This window comes from Acipenser ruthenus, chromosome 9, assembly GCF_902713425.1.
Source record: "Acipenser ruthenus chromosome 9, fAciRut3.2 maternal haplotype, whole genome shotgun sequence".
Classification (NCBI taxonomy): Eukaryota; Metazoa; Chordata; class Actinopteri; order Acipenseriformes; family Acipenseridae; genus Acipenser; species Acipenser ruthenus.
The window spans coordinates 49,592,476-49,613,273 of NC_081197.1; the positions used below are offsets into that span (position 1 = coordinate 49,592,476).

The window sequence follows — 20,798 nt, forward strand, 5'->3', positions numbered from 1 at the left end:
TGTTATTTATGGTTGACCCATGAATACCGGTAGCTATATTGAAGTCTTGACAATTAACCGCTTTGTAGAATCATTATCGTAGTTTCTGTGTATGTAATTTAAAGGCCTGAATGGCATGACAGATAGTAAATACACAGAGCACAAAAACATACTTGTAGTCCCCGTCGAACTACCCCCCTGATATTTTTATGATTCCTATATTCCAAATTAAACATCTCTAGGACAACCCAACCAATCATCTATTCTTCTCACACTAGCATTGTTTGAGAGTGTAAAACTTACTTATTTAATCCAAAATGTTCAATTCCTTTTGCCATAACAGTATTTTATTTTGAAAATGGCTGGGTAAAGTTTTATCAGCAGTATATTTTACAACCCCATTGTTGCCTATGGCAGGGCAAAAGTTCTAAATGTAAATAGTGTTATGTGTGAATGTAGGTTTGGCAGGGATGGGGTTAAATCCATCCTGCTAACAATCACAGGTGGAATGTGGCCATTCCCTAATTAGGTAATTGAGTTATAATTGGGGAATGGCCATGTGCATGGTGCCCAGCCATATCTATAGTCCTTCTTGAGCTTTGTGTTTATTTTGGCCCTCATGCCATGTTTGTTTGTTCCTGTTTTATTTGTGTTTCATTAATAAACGTGCACAACCAGCACTTAAACTGTAGCTTTCCAGCCTCTGAGTCTCCTTCCTGCTGGTAACAGCTTGGGGCGTGATGCTATCCTGTTACATTGCCATAAATAGATATTCAATAAATACGCCACTGTCTCAGCTACAGACAGAGGAACCCAAACAAATAATGATGAGCACATTTCTATTGCCCGTTGCTAATATTAGTTCAGTTCACGGCATCTTTATGAAAGTAACAAAAGGCCAGACATTTTTTTTCTGGGCCATTACAATAAAGGAAACGTTCAAGATGTCCAGGTCTTAAAAATACTGAGCCACACAAGTAGATATTAATTTACCATATAAAAGGACAAGAGACATACGGTACACTGCACTGCAGACACATTCAGAACCAACAGAATATTTATTTAATGTTGTTACTCAACTTTATGTCTAGCAATTTTTCTCTTGTCTGTTCAGAATAAACTGGATACTGTAAGTTCTCCCAATCAGACTGGAGTGGTTTGTGTGTGTGTGTGTGTTTTCAGGAGGTGGACTACTGAAAAAATAAATCTAGTTTCCATGTATTAAATATGTCTAATAAAGGTGTCCCTCAACCATATTCTGTTTTACACTCCATACAGTATTCCTTCATGTTTTCTTAACAAAGTATAGTGTGTTTACATATTAAGGTTGTCTTTGCATAAGGGACATGAAAATGCAAATGGGGATTGGTAGTCATAACACTTTACAATCTAACAGATTGTTTCAACATGGGCTTACAAAGTAAAAACACCCCATATATTATGTATTTCTAAGCATTCTTGCCCCCTTGTTTGAGGCAAATTCTTAAAGACCTATTTCTTTATTTTTTAAAATACTTTTTAAGCAGACTTGTTGAGTTTTATTATATGAAGAAAGTGTTCTCTGAAAGAGGAACACGTGGTTCATCAAACACAAATGTTAGAACACACTTGAACATATGTTACTTTGTGCAACAAATCCAAGGGCAAAAAGACAAGCTGAGAAACTCGGTACAACAGGTTGACTGCCACAGCAGCTGTGTCCATTATAAGAGTGCACTCCCTTGATTAATTTTGTAATCTTGAAAAGAGTACTGTAGTCGCATATACATTTTTAGTGCCAATACTGAAACTGCTATCCTGATCATCTGCGATGATGACTAATAACAACTATGTTGGTAAGAATGTCCAAACCAAGTTTCATCACAATTATGCAATTATAAACGTCAAGTCCTCTACATGTGGTATTCACAAAGAACAACTAACAGCAAGAGAAGCCTGGAAAATGTTTTTTTTTTTTTCTTTCAACCCTGACATTCAAAACACATAATTTGACATTTTAAAAAAGAAAAAAAGGAAAGCTGCTGTTGCAATTGTGCGGGTGGTATCCTGATCTGACCGGCAAAATAATTCGAAAAAAAAATAAAATGTTTACTTGATTTCTTCGGTAGAATTCAGTTACAGTTAATGGAAAAAGTTTGCATCACAATCACTCTGTCATCACCCAAGCCTCCCACACTACTGCTGGATTCGATAATGTAATACCTAGCCCACACTGCCATAACAAGTATTTCAGAACATAAATCTCCTGCAATGGCTGTGAATACAAAATAGAGCTATTAGCAGGATGGAAATATTGATGACTATGACAGTTTACATCAACAGTTTATACAGGATAGAGCAGCATAAGATATATGCAGAAATGTAAGTGTGACATTCAGATGGATGAAAGTACAAACACACAGACACCCCCTATGCCCCCTGAATGTGATATCCTCGTAACTTAAGCTAAATAATGTTAATACAAAGTTTAATGACAACAGGATAACTGGGTCTCCAGTCATATACACAGATGTGAAGTATGACATACAACTGTCTCCACTATACCCCCTTTCACAGGGAATTTGATTCTCATCGGGGGTTAAAAAGCCACTTAGATTTCCAATAGCATGCACTGTATCTTAGATGGTAGAATATTGCAGTATGACATTTTAAGAAATTCCACTGCTGCCCACACACTATTTCTACACTATGCTTAATGTAACATTCATACTTTTGCTGTAGGAGTCATACATTAAAATGTAACACAATCCTATTTATTCACAATGCCTTGTGCAAACAAACACATTTAGAGTATAGCTCATGTGGGACGAGGCCCTTGATGAGTTATGGCTTTTCTCTTTTTGAGTAACACATAATATCCGTATCCATATTATCACATTGGAATTGATGTTATTCCTGTGATATTGAGTTGATTATAAATTTGTTACCGGTATTATTAAAGTTAGTTAGATTAAATTCAGCTTGTTATGAGCTTATAGACGCTATTTGTAAAATATTGCATTTGAGATAATGTACATTTGCAGCTATTATTCACGTTTCAGGTTACTTATTAGGGTTTGTATTACACATTCAGAACCATAATATATTCTATTTATTTCTATTGTAATTGTTTTTTTAGAAACAGATGCAATCTTCCACATGCACAGTGAGAGACTAAATTAAGAGTTTGACTAACAAGAATGATCATACTACTGTGTCACCGCTCCTTTTACAAAGTAAACAAACACTGCTCCACAGGGTGTCATCCACAATGTAATGCAAGATTGAGAGAAGTCATATCCTAATTTATACAGGTTCTTTGTGTATTTTTGCCAAATGAAACATGAACTCATACACATCACTGCCTTTTGATGAAAAATTGTATTTGTTTATTCACAGCAGGAACTAACAAACGTTCTGCCTTATATGGCAAACTTAATCTAAAGATTCTAGGAAGAGGACCATCTTACTTTGAATTGATCATTATTTTCAGTTGATATTTCATCAAGCTTGACTACTGAGTGGCTATGCATGGGTGCCAGTTCTTTTGTTTATATTTGCATGACAGCAACAGGCATTCATTTTGTAGTTTACATGGTTCTAAGTACACCTACATGATTGTTTTTACATTGGATTTAATGAGATCTATAGTGATTAGCTGTGTTGCGTGCAGTGATTGAATAGAGCGTGGAACCGCACTGATCACAAGGAGGAGTCTGGTAGTACAAAGAGGACGCAGCTACGTGAGTACAGCCCCTTACGCTAATTCTAACAAGCCGAAGCTCTGTTGTTGTTTGTTGTTGTTTTGGCATATGAAGACTGTGATGGGAGCTGAAGCTACTGAGCCAGCACATTCACCCAGAGCACCAGCACATTCACCCGGAGAACCAGCACATTCACCCAGAGCACCAGCACATTCACCCGGAGCACCAGCACATTCACCCAGAGCACCAGCACATTCACCCAGAGCACCAGCACATTCACCCGGAGAACCAGCACATTCACATGGAGCACCAGCACATTCACCCGGAGCACCAGCACATTCACCCGGAGCACCAGCACATTCACCCAGAGCACCAGCACATTCACCCGGAGCACCAGCACATTTACCCGGAGCACCAGCACATTCACCCGGAGCACCAGCACATTCACCCGGAGCACCAGCACATTTACCCGGAGCACCAGCACATTCACCCGGAGCACCAGCACATTCACCCGGAGCACCAGCACATTTACCCGGAGCACCAGCACATTCACCCGGAGCACCAGCACATTCACCCGGAGCACCAGCACATTCACCCGGAACACCAGCACATTCACCCGGAGCACCAGCACATTCACCCAGAGCACCAGCACATTCACCCGGAGCACCAGCACATTCACCCAGAGCACCAGCACATTCACCCAGAGCACCAGCACATTCACCCGGAGCACCAGCACATTCACCCGGAGCACCAGCACATTCACCCGGAGCACCAGCACATTCACCCGGAGCACCAGCACATTCACCCGGAGCACCAGCCACCAGCAGATTCACCCGGAGCACCAGCACATTCACCCGGAGCACCAGCACATTCACCCGGAGCACCAGCACATTCACCCGGAACACCAGCACATTCACCCAGAGCACCAGCACATTCACCCGGAGCACCAGCGCATTCACCCAGAGCACCAGCACATTCACCCGGGACACCAGCACATTCATCCAGAGCACCAGCACATTCACCCGGAGCACTTTACCGTGCACCTAGATTATAATTGTTTATTTTTGTATGGGACTGTAACCCACAGTTTTTATCCCCATACCATTGCTGGTATCGAGGGTATTTAATAAAAACTGTCCTTTTTATTGCATGTACACCCACTGTTTTGGACATTCCTTTATTACCACACCACGCACATCCTGACATGGTGTCTTAAAGATATAGCCATTGATCCACTCAAAGCCTTCAAAGTGAACTCTCTCTTGTACCTGCTGCACTAGGCATGTACTGTTTGTTTAGTCAGTCTCCTCCAGCAGGTAGTGCTGTTACACACTAACAATAAACAAGTGTGCTTGGGGAATCAAACTGGGAAACTAAGGGGCTGATGTAAGGATAGGCGCAGTGCAAACAATTGTGGCTGCAAAATCCAAATTGCCTAGTAGCCAAGCAATTATTTTCCACTGCAGCATATGTAATCTTAAGAGCAATGCAAATTACTCAACACGCACAGATAATGCACTGCCTGTGCATCGGGCTGTTTAGCGGGCGCACTTAAAAAAATGTCACAGGAAGGGCAGCAAAGTCCCCTTGGCGCACAGAAAAGTTTTCTGAGGAGGAGCTGAGAGTCCTTACGGCTGAGATCACTAAGCATGAAATTTAGTTATTTGGAAAAGCCTCAACCAACATCAGTTATGCTACCAAAGAGGCCATATGGTCCTCTATAGTGGAGAAAGTCAATGCTGTTGGTGTTACCAGGACAATAGTCAACAAGGTGATGAAAAGGTGAAATTCAGCTATTAGGTCTAAGATGACCTGCGGAGTGAGACGATAACGCCTTACTTATTATACAAGAGGTTTCGCCACTTTCAGTTTCAGAGCTGTTTCTGACCAGCTGAGCCAACGACACGCCATGACTGAGTGGGGTGTGGATAGTGGTATCCAATGTCAACAATAGGAAAGTGACAGGTATGACTGACACCTGTTTCATTAGTTAAGATCCGGCCACATTTGGTCAGCTGCTGGTCAGAATAAAAAAATAAATTGACATATCTATGGCAAAGTCCCTGCAACCCGTTGCACAATAACAGGTTTCATGATATTTCATAAAGAGCCAGAGTCGGCTTCAAAATAACAATGTTATTCTTAAAGGTGAGTGATTTTTTACAATATTTTGTGAGTGCTTTAGAAATAAATCCCCAAAATGAGCAAGGCTTGTCATAAATCACCTGGGAAATACATTTCTCAATTTTTAACTTGGGAGCGCTAGCCAGGAAAGAGAGATTACATTTTGAAATATATTTTTAAGATACAATAGACAGTAAAAGCAATGAGTTTCTTGTAAAGGGTGTTCTGTAACTACTTACCTGCTCGTGAGTTTTCACTTCAAAAGACGGGTTACTTACAATAGATGTAAACTTTACTGCACTTCAGTGATTTCATTACAAATAGGGTTTACACCTTCCATTTCTCTTTATGAAAAGAACAGCTGCTTCTACATAAGATTAACAACAATCATAATCAATGGCCTCCTTACAGTTGTTCTAAAGATTAATACTGCTATTTGCATGCTGTTGTTTTTTTATTGGGTATATGCACATTTTCCATGTGCAATACTACCACTGTAGATTTCAAATGAAAAGGCATCTGCTCACTTTCTATGATACTGGCCACTCTCACTCTGGCGCAGGCAAAAATCTAAACTAAAATAGTGTTTTTATTTCTACTGTCACTTTTTTTCTGCCCCAGGTGGCTTGTTGCTTTTGTAGCTGGACACTCCTGTGTCATAATGGTAAATGACTGAGGAGATTGACTTGAGGGTGAAACAGTGTTGGTAACTACAGCCTAGCATACTGTTTTTTAGTATTGTATTTATTTTGTACAGTAAACTGTATCTAACCTGTGGTAAAAACAACAAACATATAAAAAATGCAACACAATGCAGGTTCTCATTTTAGAGCTAAAATGAAATTGTACCCTTTAACTGAACATATTGTGAAGGACAAAATATGAACATAGTATTTCATCCTCTTATTACTCATAACATAGTAAGAGTATGTGAGGTTCTTTTAGAAATGACATTTCTATCTGGTGAGTTGTATTTTCAGATAAGCAACAATATGCATTCCTATTTTCAAGGACTAATTTAGCTGTGGCATGAGTCATGCTTTTATTCCATTTGTAGGAATCCTACCATTAAGACTCCCTACTATACTAGAATATAGTATGATTATAATGAGTGACTTCTGAGCCAGTTGCATGCCTTTTTATGTATAAATTAGGTACTTTATATGAGATTGAAATCATTTTTCCTTAGAGCATGTTTTCCTCCCCCCCCTGTGCATTTATTAAATTTCTTAAGCAAGGAATAATCGACACTGTCAATTCTAAAATATGCAGCTTCATAAATGTCATCCATTAATTTAATATGAGCAAAATTGTAAAATATAATTGCATGGGATTCAAACTGTCAATACTAATTGTTCAAAACAGCACAACACAAACACACATCATGAGCACTGAAAATTGGTTTAGCATTTGTGTATGATGAAACGTTTCTGTAGGATGTCACTGGGTGTTAGCGTTTACAGTCAAACACTCCAATGTAGGACAGGCACCTGTTAGAATACAGTGATGGAGTATTTTCACAGGCTTCACCTGTTGAACAGTTGCTTGGTAACCAAGATGAAAAACAGGCTGATATTATTAACAATTTCATACTCCTCTCCTAGGACTCCCTTTGAATCTGGAACACTGAAGGTTAAATTGTTATAAACTTCAGTATTGTCTGCGTGGAAAGCATTACCTGTTACATTTGGTAACTTAGGATTCTTCTTCTTTTACCTTTATAAATGAGGATTTGAAGTTACAGTTGTTAGTAAAGTATTAGGAAAGACCTACTGTCAAAATGTTTCTTTTAGTCTTTTAGCATTTCTCATGGCAAAGCACAAAAAGGATAGTGACCTATGGTAAATGCATAATATAAATGATTATAATGCAGTACAAGATAAAGTGGAATGTTTTCAGGAGGGATGTTGGCCCTTTAAATAAGTTCTCATGCTGTTACAATACAGATTAAAACAGAACCATTCATTAATCACAATACCCTTTACTTATCCATGGATGATCTTACAAACTACTAAAAAAATCAGCACAGTTATACAGTACAATTTACAACAGCAGCATATCACAGGAATAATAAAGGGATAAAACACTCCCTCCATATAAAACATACATGTGTTTACAGTAAGTACAGTATTAACCCAACAGAAACCAAAAAGGATGCTCTACACAACCTCAGCCATTTTTTAAAAGTTGAAAACTTTAATGTATGGTGACTACCGTAAACCTGAAATGCTGGCCCTGACCACCAAAGAAAAATACAGACCACCAGAATAGTCTGCATTCAAGATACTTTGTCAGCAGTCTGATGTAATGTTAATTTGTAGATTAATTACTTTTTATATATGTGTCATTACAGTATTTTATGTTGGATATTGATATACCCAGAATCATGTATTTTATATATCACAGAATATATGTGTTAAACATATTAAATAATATAAGTAATAACAATAAAAAATAAAGAAAATGTTTGTTGAATGTATTTTGACACCACAAGGGGGTGATGTAAGGATACGTTGAAAAAAGTGTGTGACCTTGAGGTGTCTGCTAATGTCATACAGCGACGACTGCTCTCAAATGTCATACAGCGACTAATGCAATTTGAATTTTGCACTGCGCCTATACTTACATCACTCCCAGGAAACAACCAGCTCCAAGAATGTATAGAAAAACAAAAGACTTCCCAAAACAGCAATAGTAATCAGAAACAATGACAACTACCGTGGCTTCTTAAAAAAGCAAGATGCTTTTCTAACATTTTGGTAGGGAGTTTACCCATTTAACGTTACTCCAAGCAGTCCATAAACTGGGGCCAACGTACAGTATGTTTGATACTAATGAAACAGTTGGCTTCTTGTTTTTACAACGGTTTTTATTTTATTTTATTAGGTTCACATGGCTGAAGCTGCTCGACAAAAAATTATTCTAGCGAGAAATATGCTAGAAACTAATACCAGTGATGATACCGTTTTGTACATTTTAGAGTGGCTTCACATTATTTTGATTAATTCAGAGCCAAGCGGAATTTATGCGAACGGCCCGTTGGTGGAAGTTTTATCTGAAGTCATGTCTGAGTTACTTATTCAGTTAACAGGTGTTGTAACCAATTCAGTACCCCCCTCAGAAACCTGTATCCCTTGGCGCAGTGCGCATGCGTAAAAATAAGCGTCCAACAGGCACGTCTTATTTTTATTTTGCTCGTGTCTGAGGTAAAATACGAGTGATGTGCAACAGTGGCAGTTGTCAATCATTTAACTTTTTCGACAGGACGGCATGATTTCTTTGTGATGTGTATAATCAGTTATAGTTTGTTTTCATTAAAAACGTCTTTGACATGCGCAGCTAAAACAATCCTTAAATAATGAAAACTTAATGTTTTAACTATGCGACCTACCTGTTTATAAACGATCGTGCCGATTTCAAAGTAGCCATTTTTTTAAATACATTTTTTGGATTTGGAAAATTGAAAGTAAACGATCACGAATGTTGTTGCTCTGTGGCTTGTGCTGTTATGTCTGGAATAAACACGAGTCGTGTAAATGATATTAAAAATGCATAATGTATTACATATAACGTTATTGTTTACAGATACTGTATTTGTTTATATATTTATTTTATATACAGTACACACACAAGATTGGTATTGACAGTGAGAAACACAGGGCATACCAAATAAGACAGTTGACAATATCTTCTATGGCGGTATTAGTACTTGGTATCCCCTGTGCATTTCAGGCAGTGGGGCACCTAAATGTCAAACTTACATACTACGCAACTTTTTACAAACAAAACAGGTAAAACAAGACCCTTTTTAAAATTTCTACAGACAGCACAAGACAGCTACCGCTGTTCAGTTTGAAAACACTGTGTAACAAATTTTTTATTTTTTTTGGTTCCTGGGTAGTAAGTGTTATTTCCTAATTGCTTATGCCTCAGAAGTATAGAAAATGGCTATTATTCCCCACAAACTTTGCTTTTGTGACCAGGACAGTGATATTTTGAAATTTACCTATTTCCAATGAGAAAACGGGCGAATTTGTGTCTTTTCGTTCACATAAAGTCAGAAAAAAACAACATATGAATCCAAATTAACATGTATTTATACTAAAGTAATGCAAAAATGACTACAAAAGATTTAGAAGTGAGTAGTTTTTCGAGATTTACGATTATACTGTAAATCACTTTCACGAATCCCAAATGTAGTCTCCCATCATGTTCTCGTTATACTGTCCTTCACTGACAGCTCATCCAGGAGCCTCAAAGCCGTGCTGCTCCATAATGGTAACAAGTACCCGTCTCTTCCCCTGGCTCACTCGGTGCACCTCAAAGAGGATTACAACAGCATCAAGACCTTGCTGGATGCCTTGAAGTATGATGAGTACGGCTGGGACCCCCGGAATGTGCTGATGCCACCACTGCACATCAAATTGGGCCTTATGAAACAATTTGTCAGAGCTCTAGATAAGGTGTCGGCAGCCTTCAAGTACCTTCAAGACTTCTTCCCTAAGCTGTCTGAGGCAAAGGTCAAAGCCGGTGTCTTCGTCGGACCACAGATAAAGAAGATCCTGGAGTGCAATGAATTCCCCAAGAAGCTCACTAGTAAGGAGAAAGCGGCTTGGAACAGCTTTGTCGCAGTGGTTTGGGGCTTCCTGGGCAATCACAAGGCCGAAAACTATGTGGAGCTGGTTGAGACTGGTGAAGAACTACGGCACAATGGGCTGTAGGATGTCCCTCAAAGTCCATATCCTTGATGCTCATCTTGATAAATTCAAGGAGAACATGGGAGCGTACTCAGAGGAGCAAGGCGAGCGCTTCCACCAGGATATACTGGACTTTGAACGCCGCTACCAAGGACAGTATAACGAGAACATGATGGGAGACTACATTTGGGGGCTGATTCGTGAAAGTGATTTACAGTATAATCGTAAATCTCGAAAAACTACTCACTTCTAAATCTTTTGTAGTCATTTTTGTATTACTTTAGTTTAAATACATGTTAATTTGGATTCATATGTTGTTTTTTTCTGACTTTATGTGAACGAAAAGACACAAATTCGCCCGTTTTCTCATTGGAAATAGGTAAATTTCAAAATATCACTGTCCTGGTCACAAAAGCAAAGCTTGTGGGGAATAATAGCCATTTTCTATACTTTTGAGGCACAAGCAATTAGGAAATAACACTTACTACCCAGGAACAAAAATTGTGTTACATAGTGAAATCGAAGCCTCTCATTGGCTGAACAGGTTAACAGGTAACAAGGAGAAACACCGATCTCCCCGATGTGGAAGGGCAAGGCGGATGAGATTGATTGACAGTTTGCAAGTGCAAGCATCGAACGGATGAAAAAACACATTGAATGACAAAGTGTACACCGAATGGATAAAAGGCACATTGAATGTATAAAGCTCATAGTTAATGTTTGATGCTAGTTTTTAACATTCGACTGTTGCATTTAACATTCGATGGTAGTATTTAACATTCAATACTTGCATTTAATATTCTTGTCCTTTTAAAATCACATATTTCTGTGAATATGGCCATTTTAGGTTGCTGTGGTTTTGCTGGGAGACAAATAGTTTTAATCTTTGAAATAATATGGGTCATCAAATTTTAACATTAACATCATCATCCAAGGGACTTAATATTGCTCTGCAGTTTGCATGAACAGTCTCTAGGCTTTATAAGATAATAACTTTTACCTTTGTAACATGAACAGGATCTGCAAGAGGTTTGTTCAACTTTTTTTTTTTTTGTTTGACTCAGTAAAAATCTAATCCTAGCTACGCCTCTGAATTGTCATTCATTATTTAATTTGTGTTACTTTCACCTCCCATAGCGGATGGGTTTACATCCACGTTGACGCTCAACGTCACGCACCGCAGCCTGGACTGTGTGCACTGTAACTGTTTACAACATTACTAGACATAAACTGCATAACATTCATTTGCATACGTCTTCTTATACATGTTAGAATTTTGAATTGATTAATTCGTTTTCCAGCTTCGTTAATAAATGTTTTATATAAAGAAGTCATCAGTGTCGCAGGTTTCACCTACCAGGTAGTGAACGCAGTTTTAGTAGTCCCGTGAGAAGAACGGTTACTACTGTGTGGTTCAGACTAATCGAGACAGTTACTAATATAGTACTGCACTTGTTTGGTTACAATTAATTACAGCACGCATTTAGATTTGCCTGTGTGCATACCTGAATGTGATGTGAATGGTGCACTACTTTGAAAGACTGTTGTTATTAACAAACTTAATTTCAAAAAGGTTGCTTTAGTTACTAGATATCTATTATGCCGACTTTATTAATGCAGTGTCATTTTACTAACTCTCTTATTTAACAAAGCAATGGCGCTGACTCTAGTTTCGTCCAACAAGTGCTTTGATGGTTTCCAGAAAGTGTTCGAGCATGACAGGTGCAGTAATTATTTATACCTCTGGATTTGTACGAAGTTAAAAAAAAAAAAAATAGTTATACAAGTAATGCTTGTTAAAATCAAGAGACATTAAGCATGGATTTTTAGACTACAATACGATATATTAGAATGTTGGATTGGCTGTCTGGTAAGTTTACTGTATGTTTAATAGAAATGCATTGCATAAATGTTCTTCTAGTACAGTGGTCATCAAACCTCTTTTGCTCACAAGCACATTTTGGTATTTTTTCATAAAGTCGTGGTATTGTCATTTTTCTCAGTAGAGAACATTCAACGTGCTACTCATTACAATGTAATAAAATATACATTTATCAAATGGTACAAAAGCACTTATTAGCATTGAAACAACTTTAGCTTCCCCACCAATACATCAGTATGGCACACATTTTGTCCATGTGCCCTGGGACAAAATGGGGATAGTGTCTTGCACAGTTCTATAACAGGATAGTTCAGCCATGGTTCAGCAATTTGTTTTCGGGGGATTGGGCTTGTATATAAAATTGAAGTCCAGATTAAGGAGGCTGAAGAGCCCTTGGAGTTATAACAAGACCATCATAGTATGGACCTGGGTGCCAGTTTTAAGGGGCTTTGTAAAATAAAACCAACCATACATACAGTATTTGATCTGTTTTTCTGTTTGTCTCTGTATTAACAAATTATAAAGAATGTGTACTAAGAGGTTCCTGTGATCACCCTGTACCCATCTGGGATAAGCAACAGCTGGATTTTTAATGCGTAGCATCAACCAGCTGTTTTTAGGGGTAATGCCAGGATAACCAGAGTGATTTCCACAGTGCTCTAATAAAATCCAGATTATTCCTAACTGGGTAAAGGTTAATCTAATCAACCCCTGATCTTTTCGCTTCAGTGAAAAGCACCCACTACCTCTCTATAAAATTAAAAAAAGATTTTAAGGCTATAAATGCACCTGATTTATATGGCAGAAGAAAAAAAAATCTATTTGCTCAATGTTTGCACTGGAATAAAAGCATATTACTTTTCTTTGCAGGGTTAACATCCACAGAGCAGAACTTCATTACTAAAGCAGGCAGGCAGCCAGCGAGCAGCAGCTGAGCATGGAATCATTATGGTCTCCCCGGACACCAGTCCCCGTAAGGGTGATGTGTACAATGTGAATGCCAGTCATGTGTGCATCTTCTCAGGTCTAGAGCTTTTTACAGAAGAACCTTGACTGACATTGTCACAATATGGTATACTTCAGCAGAAAAACACAAAGAATGTTTTGCTGTAGGATATTGCCACACCTCTGGTGGCTGTATCTCACAACACCTCAGGAAGTGGCTACAGACAAGACCACCCTCCCTAAAGAGCATATAGTGACTCTTCACTATATACTTCACTGTGAAGAGCATATAATGACTCTCCACTCACCAAAAGTACATGCATGTAAATAAGATAAGCTCACATTTCGTTGCCAACGTGGGAATCAGTGGATGAACATTGTAATGGAGGAAATGCAACTCAGCAGGCTGACAAGATAGTGTATAATAGCTGCAGTAGTATGCATTTCAAATATGGGACACTAAAGATTTCTTCTAACTGATCAGTGAAATGATTGCAGGTTATTGTGTGTTTCAGTTGTTAAACCATGTTCTCCTTAACTAATCAACTGGGGGTTTGCTCTCGTAAGTGATTTGACTTGCCAGCACGGTAAACTGTCTTCAGGGAAAATCTCAGCTTGCCATTCTGAACGTAGTTCAACTAGGTGTATTAAAAGCCCATGTCAACAACTTCCGTTGAAACAGTAAAATGTGTTGAAGAACAGCAATTAGGGCTGTAACAATACATATGCTGGTCATGATCATAACACAATGTGTGTCGTGATACATGGGGTGGTCCTCATGTGCTACTTGTATGGTGTATAAGAAGATCAAATGATCATTTAATGATGGGACTATTTTGTTTATAAAAATGACTATAAACACACTTATTCTTCAATCACAAACCACTTGGTTTATTACAATGAGCTATGCTGTGCTTTTGGTCTTGTATCATGGAACAAACTGTCCTCTGTTACAATACGATAGATCACGTAAAGAAAGTATCACGATTCATTGATACACAATTTAATATTTTCACCCTTAATAGCAATATTACCTTTAGAAGTCAAATGTGGTATCTCCTACAAAAGACAGTGAAGGACAGTGAATTACTCCGATGGGATTGTGTTTTGTAAAGAGATTTGCATTGCTGTTTCTTGGATAGTTGTTTTGAATGATGGAATTAACAGGATATATATTTACAGGTGGCTGTAATATAGAAGGAGAGGATGGGAGCTGGGACTTGGGTACAGGAGCTGGGTTTTATGTGAACGCCAGAGGACCACTGGAAAATAAATGAGCGAATGTACTCCTACATCACAGAAGAGGTATTTAGTTTAATAACATTACACTGGTATTACAGCAATTTAGGATGAACTAGTAAGGAGACAATTTGTAAACTGAAATATCCATCAAATTTAAGAGAGATGTATGCAAGACTGTGTATTTATAGTGAACAAATATGAACCGTTTAGTGTGCCGTCAGTGGTACTTTCTCATTAATGTGCGATACTAGTTATGGCATTTTTAAATAGGTTTTTTTTGGTTTTTTATTTTTATGTTTCCAGTAAATGATCAAATGCCACCCTCCATTTAATACTTCTCCCCCCCTGCTGTTTTTGTTATCTATCTATATAAATATATAATGTAAGTTTTATTTAATGATCTGCATCTTCCTCATTTGATAAGCTCAAACTTTATTATTATTATTATTATTATTATTATTATTATTATTATTATTATTATTATTATTTCTTTATTAGCAGACGCCCTTATCCGCCACTTTCCTGCAGACTCTGAAAGGATGTCAATTTCTGGACATTCCATGGGGCTTTGATTTGTGCCCTCAAGAACCCTGGGAAATATAAGGTATAACTTAAGCTATAGGACAGAAGTTACTGCATTTCAGAAGTCATGGTAGACTACACTGCGTAAATTAAGAAAAATATTTTTCATAAAAGATTATCTGCATTTCTGTATTCAAACAGGATGAGAAATGTGTGTCTCTTGACGTTCAAGATGCTCACCAGGGAAGCAGTACAGTATATGCAAACTAGATTACCTTGAAGCATGTCTAATATTACAAACGGGTTCATCAACTTATCCCACGCTGTAACCAAATCAAATTAGATCAGTTAGAAAACACATCTAGAATGACAAAAAAATTAATAAAGGTCTGTTAATATTTCCCCAGTCTGTTTCAGCTTTTGTTCTGATCTGCAACCCAATGCAGTGTCCCTGGGGACAGAACGCTTTCAACGGATATTTGGGCTCGGATAAATCAAAATGGGCGGTACGTTTTAGGAAATATTGAAGCCATAACTTGCAGTAGGAAAATAAGTCCTAAAAGAAATACCAGCTTTGGTGTAGACTGAGGAAGGAAGGACTGCATCTAATCTAGTGGAGGTATACTGCCATTGTATCCGCCACTATTTAGATCAATTGTATAAACCTCAGAGTGTGTTATTTTATTTTTTTATTGCCTCTGTAGAGCTATGATGCTACAGTCCTGGTGAGTGCCTACTCCGGCCCACAGCTGGACATTCTCATTAACCAGGGCAGAGATGATCAGTTTCTGGCTGCAGGACAGCTGCTTCCGGATAACTTCATTGCTGCTTGTACAGAGAAGAAAACCCCTGTGGTCTTCAGACTGCAGCAGGTGTGTATACTTATCCTGTCTGGTTTTTATGTTCAATGTTGTTTAAAATTGTTAGTATATTATTACATCTTGTAGCAATCCACAAGTTTATTTTTAGTAATAATGGTCTTCAGAGTCAAGAAACAGTCAAGGGAAGTAGTTTCAAAACTTGGTAAGAGTGGAGTAAGGCCTAGAGTCTCCAAAAAGTCACTAGTACATTTTTTTTCAGAAAGGAAAAACACAAGTTACCACACCAGAAATAAACAACTCACATTTAGTTCAGGAGCTTGTAAAGGGCTGTGTGTGGTTTGTTTTCCTGGCACTTCATGTCCACTCTTGCGTGTTTTATTTCTCTCTAGGGGTATGATCACGGTTATTACTTTGTCTGTTCGTTCATTAGCAACCACATCAAGCACCACGCAAAGTACCTGAATGCTTAAGGATTCATCAGCTGTCACCGAGGGCTTGAGGTGTTGCACATTGCTCATCAGAGAATACAGTCTTAAGTACGTGTGTCGATGAAATGTTCTACCTTTCAGTCAATGACTTTGTAATGGTGTGGGCATTGCTTTGATCACAATGCCGATTGTACAGTATGGGAGCATGCAAGTATTAAAATACATTTTGCAATAAACTGATTTGTTCAACAAATGTATAGATGTCCTTTTTTCTTCACTTCCTGTAAGAATGTATATAAAGATATTGTGACAGATCTAAAATACCGCCACTGTTTAAACTGTTAAAGTAGGATTTACAGCAGCATTTTACAGATTTTCACAAAACATTTTTTTGTTTATATATATTGGATGTTTGACTTTCCAGGTACACAAAAGGTCCCATATTATTAATGAAACGGTGGCCATGTTTAGGTCCACCACTGTTAAGATCTTATTTTTTATGTACATGGAGGGGGTGTAGATAAAATAAGCCGGCAACATAAAAATATGATGGCCCTCTGAAACATTACAGTACAGTATGTGACCCAGACCACCCAAAAGGCATTTAACCAGTTTTATCAGTATTGATACATTACACTCAGAAGTCACATGTAAAAAATAGGAGGCATTTTTGCTTTTTACAAATAAAAGGTTTACTGTTAAATAAAAGTAATATTTGTACTACAGTATGTACACTATTTACAGAAGTTAAGGAGATGGTAAAAAACAAAACGTTTCATGTGTGTAAGACATTGCACATATGAATGCTGTACAAAGACTGTTTAAAAGTCCTAATAGCTATACTCATGAAGGTTGCATAAAAAGCAGTATTACAAAATATTGAAGATATTTTCATATTTGTTGTATTATACAGCCAACTTTAAACAAATGCATAAACCCCAGTAAAACAATTATATATATATATACAGACATGCTCAAATTTGTTGGTACCCCTCCACAAAAAACGAAGAATGCACAATTTTCTCTGAAATAACTTGAAACTGACAAAAGTAATTGGCATCCACCATTCCATATTTAATAGAAATCAGACTTTGCTTTTGATTTTTTATTCAACATAATATTGTAAATAATAAAACAAATGAAAATGGCATGGACAAAAATGATGGGACCGCTAACCTAATATTTTGTTGCACAACCTTTAGAGGCAATCACTGCAATCAAACGTTTTCTGTAGCTCTCAATGAGACTTCTGCACCTGTTAACAGGTAGTTTGGCCCACTCTTCCTGAGCAAACTGCTCCAGCTGTCTCAGGTTTGATGGGTGCCTTCTCCAGACTGCAAGTTTCAGCTCTTTCCATAGATGTTCGATAGGATTCAGATCAGGACTCATAGAAGGCCACTTCAGAATAGTCCAATGTTTTGTTCTTATCCATTCTTGGGTGCTTTTAGCTGTGTGTTTTGGGTCATTATCCTGTTGGAGGACCCATGACCTGCAACTGAGACAGAGCTTTCTGACACTGGGCAGTACGTTTCGCTCCAGAATGCCTTGATAGTCTTGAGATTTCATTGTGCGCTGCACAGATTCAAGGCACCCTGTGCCAGGCGCAGCAAAGCAGCCCCAAAACATAACCGAGCCTCCTCCATGTTTCACTGTAGGTATGGTGTTCTTTTCTTTGAAAGCTTCATTTTTTCGTCTGTGAACATAGAGCTGATGTGACTTGCCAAAAAGCTCCAGTTTTGACTCATCTGTCCAAAGGACATTCTCCCAGAAGGATTGTGGCTTGTCAATATGCATTTTAGCAAATTCCAGTCTGGCTTTTTTATGTTTTTCTTTCAAAAGTGGAGTCCTCCTGGGTCTTCTTCCATGGAGCCCACTTTCGCTCAAAAAGCGACGGATGGTGCGATCACAAACTGACGTACCTTCACCTTGGAGTTCAGCTTGTATCTCTTTGGCAGTTATCCTTGGTTCTTTTTCTACCATTTGCACTATCCTTCTGTTCAATCTGGGGTCAATTTTCCTCTTGCGGCCACGCCCAGGGAGGTTGGCTACAGTTCCATGGACCTTAAACTTCTTAATAATATTTGCAACTGTTGTCACAGGAACATCAAGCTGCTTGGAGATGGTCTTGTAGCCTTTACCTTTACCATGCTTGTCTATTATTTTCTTTCTGATCTCCTCAGATAACTCTCTCCTTTGCTTTCTCTGGTCCATGTTCAGTGTGGTGCATACAATGATACCAAACAGCACAGTGACTACTTTTCTCCATTTAAATAGGCTGAATGACTGATTACAAGATTGGAGACATGTGTGATACTAATTAAAGAAACGAATTAGTTTGAAATATCACTATAATCCAATTATTTATTATCTTTTCTAAGGGGTACCAACAAATGTGTCCAGGCCATTTTAGAATATCTTTGTAGAATAAGCAATAATTCATCTCTTTTCACAGCTTCTTTGCTTTATTCTATGACATACCAAAGGCATGCAAGTATACATGATAAAATAGCTTTTAATTTCATCACTTTTCAGGAGGAATGAAGCATTATTTCAATGAGCTGTAAGGGTACCAACAAATTTGAGCACGTCTGTATATAGGAGGCTGTGTGGTCCAGTGGTTAAAGAAAAGGGCTTGTAACCAGGAAGTCCCCGGTTCAAATCCCACCTCGCCACTGACTCATTGTGTGACCCTGAGCAAGTCACTTCACCTCCTTGTGCTCCGTCTTTCGGGTGAGACGTAGTTGTAAGTGACTCTGCAGCTGATGCATAGTTCACACACCCTAGTCTCTGTAAATCGCCTTGGATAAAGGCATCTGCTAAATAAACTAATATATATATATATATATATATAGACCATGAATATATATATATATATTTTTTTAGATTCCACAAACTTAGCAAAATATGAATATCTGCAATCCGTACAGATCACTAAACAATTTCGTTTTTAAAGTGCAGGTCATTTCATAAAGGTGCTAGCTGCCACAAATTGAAAACTGAAGTAGTAAAGCAAGCTGTTATTTTCAACAATAAATGCTGACGCTTTTGTTTACTCTGCTATTTTTTCACCTGCACGTTGTGTGCTGTAGTATTATCCTGGATGTTGTTGGTGTACAATTATTACTGTAAAGTAAAATTTAACAAGTAATAAAAACAAAATTGATTTGATAAACTGAAAAATGCAGGCCGAAACAACTGGCTGTAACTATTAACAGTTATATCAATACAGCAACCAGGAATTCAGGTTTGCATACAAAGAGGAACATGATTTAACCCATCAATATACTCCATCTGTGTTTGATTTTTCAAGTCAAATTTACCAATTGTAGTCAAAAAAGCTTTTAAATATTATTATATAATATATATTTAAATATTTTTTTTTTTTTACAGGAACAAGACTCGCCAACCATGGAACCTTAGTTACAGGCCAATTTATGGATAACTAAGAGTCCATCCATGGTGACAGAACCCAAGCAACTGTGCTTCCTGTTTCCTGCCCAGTCAATCCCATTGTTAAAATCGACAATATATATATTTAACATCAAGTAAAGCAAGCTAAAAGTGTATCAGAAATATCCTTTGTACAAAGTTAGTTAAGACAGTGTCATTTGTACTGAAAATACTGCGTCAACGTTTGATTTTGATAATTTTTCATTTTAGTGTATCCTAAAATAGTTTTTTCCCAATTTTCTCCCAATTTGGAATGCCCAATCGCTTTTCTCCTCACCGCAGCAATTCCCCACATGGCTCAGGAGACCCGAAGATTCAGTGGGTGTCCTCCGATCACACGACCAAGCCAGCTTCCTTTTTCACCCAGGAACTTGAGAGTGAGATACTGACCTCTGGAGGAAAAAGACCAGCTCTGCAGGTGTCTGCGCTGAGCTCACTGGGTGCCTGGCCAGCAGGGTTCGCCGTTGAGCGATGAGGAGAAACAGTCCCTGCCGGTTTTACCTCCCTAACCCACGGGAGCCCCTGAGCCAATGTGACGAGTCCCCAGGGAAGACTGGCCAAAGGATTTCATCATTTAAATCATAACTTCAATGTATTTAATACTGTACTCATAATATCTACCCTTCACAAACCAGTATCACTTTGCAGCTCCATTTATTGTCACTGACTTTACATACCTATCTTCATCGCAACCTTACAACCTCCTACACTACCAATCTACTGTATATATAACTTTTGCTTTTACTTTCTAAACAAATCTGCTCCATTATCTATTTACATTTGCTGGACAAATGACATTTTTTTTTGTTGATTTGGCAACTAGCAAGAAAAACGTATGCATAACCGAATTAGATTCTGCTGCTGAATCCTGAAGTAGTTTTTTTCTTAGGACACCAAGCTTAATTAAACTGCACATTCATAAAACATTTAGAACACTTTTTGCCTTTTTGTGAAACATTCATTATCAGGTTTTACTGTTTTGCAGTAAAAACTCAATTCAAATGTGTAAAAATTGTTTTAATTGT

General features: G+C 38.0%; 1 pseudogene; it reads left to right on the forward strand.

Annotated features, from left to right (window-relative positions):
- The first annotated feature begins 12,137 nt into the window (after nt 1-12,137).
- On the forward strand, nt 12,138-16,419 carry LOC117405782 (S-formylglutathione hydrolase-like; annotated as a pseudogene).
- The last annotated feature ends 4,379 nt before the right edge of the window (nt 16,420-20,798 follow it).